This window comes from Oxyura jamaicensis, chromosome 10 (assembly GCF_011077185.1).
Source record: "Oxyura jamaicensis isolate SHBP4307 breed ruddy duck chromosome 10, BPBGC_Ojam_1.0, whole genome shotgun sequence".
NCBI classification, from domain to species: Eukaryota; Metazoa; Chordata; class Aves; order Anseriformes; family Anatidae; genus Oxyura; species Oxyura jamaicensis.
This window is the reverse complement of record NC_048902.1, coordinates 199,649-204,064: the sequence shown is the minus strand read 5'-3', so window position 1 is coordinate 204,064 and position 4,416 is coordinate 199,649.

Here is a 4,416-nt window from a genome sequence, read left to right as displayed (position 1 = left end):
ACATGCTTTTTCTGTTGTTACAGCATTAAACTTTATTTTAAGTTGTATTTGAACTTTATTGTTTTAAGTTATTTAAATGTTATTTATAAAAAAAGAGAGAAAAAAAAAACTTATTAAGCTGCATCTGTTTCATATGCTTTTAATTCTAAAGGAATAACAAAACGGTCTAGCTGAGATGCATGAATTTTTTTCTGTGACCAGAAACAAAGTCTAGTGCACAACCCTCTTGCCAGCATATATTGGATGGCAGACAAAAATGACAGCCTGCAGCAAATCGCACAATGGACATCTCAAAGGAAACAATGCAAAAACATGAAAAATCTTCACCACACACTCATGCTAATTGAATTTAATAGCAAGCTCAGAGTTATACTAGGTAAAAAATAGTTGCAACAGGTACTGAATAAATCCTCGAATGGTGGAACCTATACTCACAAATACAGAACTATGTAAGAGCCTATATAACTGATCTGAACCTTCAGCCAAGATCCATGTGACCTGATAAAGAAGAGACATTTTACTTTTCTAGCTATTAAAGTGTTCAGCTAAGCCCTACATGACTAATGAGTTGTATCATTTCATCCTGTTCAGTTTGCCTACAAGTTTTCTTGGCACTGCAATTTCTGCTTAAAGATCACCAAAACTTAGCTAAAACAGCTGCCGGGTGATCACTACAAATCTGGGATGGAGTCAAGTCACTTACCAATGGATTTACATACTCTACTTTTCATTACAAGTGACAAGAGCCAACCATTTGTTTTTTCTACATATCAAGTCACTTTCTTAGTAACTGCACTCAAGCAAAACTGTCTGCAACAATTCCCTTTAACAAATACATACTTTTTAACAAGCACTTGTTTAACAGATACCATGATTTGGAAATTATTTGTGATTTTTGACTTGCTAATATCAAACATCAAAGTGTAGATATAAACTAGTCTGTGCAGAAAAAAAAAATTGTTAACACAGCTACATCTGTAAAGCTTCACTATGCTTTTGCCAGTTTATCTATTACTTGTTCACTGGACACAAGACTGTACTATCAAATAAACTAATAAATTTCTTTCAACTTTTGAACAAACAGTCTTAAAGGTTAGGACATATCCTTGTTTGTTTTATTCCAGTATCTCATGGAAAAGGTGAAGAGAAAAGCTGGATCAGATCATCCCGATCAATTTTTAGAATACTTTTAACTTAGAAAATCTCTTACAGAAGCAAATAAATTTTCAGCTGCCTCCATAAAAAAGAGTCCAGTGCTAAAAAGAGAGAATGTTCACAGCGATGACCAACAGCAGCAAACTATTAAAAGATAAGGATGAATAAAACAAAGGAGAGATTCTACTAAAGTTTAAGAAGTTATTCAAATAGATGTCAGAAATCCCCATAAAAGCCTTTCATATCCATTATACTATGATCCAGTCTCAATTTCCATCACGCAGTATACCATATGGGAGGTAAAATGATTCATATGAAAAGAAACAGATATACCTTTGGGGATATGATTTGGTATTAACCTTTATAACACTAACAGTTCAAGAAAACACAAAGAAAATGGGATACAAAAGCCATGGTTCACTGTAATTTCTTTGCTATTGCTACAGATACCTTGGTTTTAATCTAGCTTTTTTGTTTGTTTACTACAGATATTACCAAGTATAAATAGACTGGGGTTCAGAACTGAAATAAAAACTCCTGTGGTTTAAACAGCCATTCTATTTAGCTACTTTCAACAACTATTCACATTTCCCAGAAACTGTTCCATTACATGGGCTCTGAATTTTAATTAACAAGCTTTTTCTTATGTCTTATCTTTTGCATTAGTGTTGATAAATACTCTGTGCACAGAAATGAGTTAATCTCACTTGGGGAATCTTACAGAAGACCACAGAATCTCTATCCTTGGAGGCTTTCAAGATCTAACTGGACAAAGATTAAGCAAATTGGTCTGAATTCAGTGTGGGCCCCGCTTTGAGCAGGAGATTGACCAAGCAACCTCTCTCATCCTTCCAACCCAAATAAGCCCATGATTCTAGATGAAAGTTATTTTTCTTAAAATAGCCATATAGAATTGAACAGTTCAACCTATTTGAGCAACTAGATAAAACATGTTTTCCATGTTAGGAAGATAATTACACATTTGCCTTGTAGTAGATCTATAATAATTTGTATACCTTTATAGGTATGCAAAGTGGTGTAAACACATTCCATGAAACGAGATAATGACAACTGGACAATTTCCATGACCTTTAAAAGATGTGATATGGTTCAATACAGTCTCACGTTTAGTTTTCTGTATCTGTACTTTTCTGTACTTTAAACTAACATCATGCATGTCATCTGCAATAATCAGATTATTAAATGATTAATCAAGTTGGTAATAATTGAAATACACTTGCCTACATTTTAAATGACTTTCTGAAGAAAAGAGGCATTCTCTTTATAAATAAGATGGAGCGAAATTTAAGTTCACATTAAATCAATGAAGTAATAAGAAAACAACAGCATTTCACACTCAACAACCAGTATTTGAGTGGTCTAAACATTTCATAGGCCTATGTAATTTAACTCCTCGATATTTTTTTTTTTAAACATACAAATTTCATGATATTTAACATATGTAGAAAGTGAAAGTGGCAGGTTAGCTGATTCTCACAAAATCAGGGAAACTCTCCTCATCAGAGCAGAGATACATACTCATACATAACTACTATACTTTTTATATTTACATTTAACAAGAACCAAACATTCAACTGTTTACATCACTAGATGAGTTTTAAAAGGTTAACAGTTATTTAGATTTTTATTCAAAACAGGAAAGAAGCTGAACTTATTAAGAGAAAAAAATTAATTTCTCTGTGCAGTTAGTAGAAGATTAGGACTGTCTTTAAACCAGAAACTCAGAAGGGAAAATATTCTAACATGACATTCTATTAACTTTAATGATATTCAGATAGTAAAATTTCTGAAAAAGCTTTTTAGCAGTGTACATTTAAATTAACAGTCTTACATAAAACACAATTGCAGAATTTAATTATAAAAATTGTCAAACAATCAATCATATAGCATTAAAGCTGCCAAATATTAAAACTTGAGCTCTGTAAATAACTTTGCAATAGCTGGCTGAGGAAAGCTAACTTGTAAATCTCATACCAGACAATGAAATTCTGTAACTGCTTACTTTCCAGACCTAAATAAAGAAGACTATTTCCTTCAATTCTGTTTAGAAGGCAGATCCTAGTTTACCAATATTGGTTTGTTTTGTTAGGAAACGCTTTTACTAAGAGGTCCAGCACTTGACAAGTTTGACTCTTAACACAGGGGGAAAAAAGAACTCAGCTCAGAGGAAATTACTTCCTGATGAGAATAATGTTCCTTCAGCAGTAACTAGAAAAGAAGATTACTTTGAATGAAGATGCATATGCTTGTCACATAAAGTTTAGAGTGTTTTCAGAATGAAGTCCAACACAGAATCACAAAATCACAGAATGGTTGAGGCATTGTGGAAGGCACCTCTGGAGGTCATCTGGTCCAATGCCCCCACTACAGCAGGTTGCCCACAGCCATGTCCACAGGGCTTTTGAAGATCTCCAAGGAGGGAGACCCCAAGGAGAGCTTCATTGCTCTGTCACCTACACAATAAGGAAGTACTTCCTGATGTTAAGGCAGAACATCCAGTGTTTCAGTTTGTGCCCACTGCCTGACACCAGGCACCATTAAAGAGCCTGGAGCCAGCTTCTTTGCACACTCCCTTCAAGTTTTTATAAATATTGATAAAATACTCCAGAAGCCTTGTCTTCTCCAGGCTGAAGAGTGCCAGCTCTCTCACCCTTACCTCAGATGCTCCAGTCCCTTTATCATCTGACCTTTCATTGTCTCTCTTTGGTCCATGTCTCCTTTGTCCTAGGGAGCTCAGAAATGGATGCAGTACTCCAGGGAAAGGATCACCCTCCCTATTCTAACTAATTCAGTATTATCTTCATTCCCACATTCCCACTATAAACATGTTGCTTTATATATATATATATATATATATATATAATAATGTTACATGCTATAGATTTAGTCAGAACTCAGGACAGACTCCCTTCACAGTTAAAACAGGTTGTCTATGCATAAACACCATTTACTATTACCTTGGACAGCACCAGTTTTGATGGACGTAAAGCAAGTAATTGGCTAGTGGCTGCTGAGTTATGATTCATCTACCAGCCTTTGAAACTTGGTTCTGCTACAGATTTCTCATATAACTTTAAGCAAGTCACCGCCGATGTCCTATTCCCTACATTAAAAAAAAAAAAAAAAAAAAAAAAAAAAAAAGAGGTACAAGTCTGATATGTGCTGCTAATACATTAAAAAATATGGCCACACTAGTTTTACATTGCCATAATCTCAACAGGGATCTAGTCAGCAAAGAGG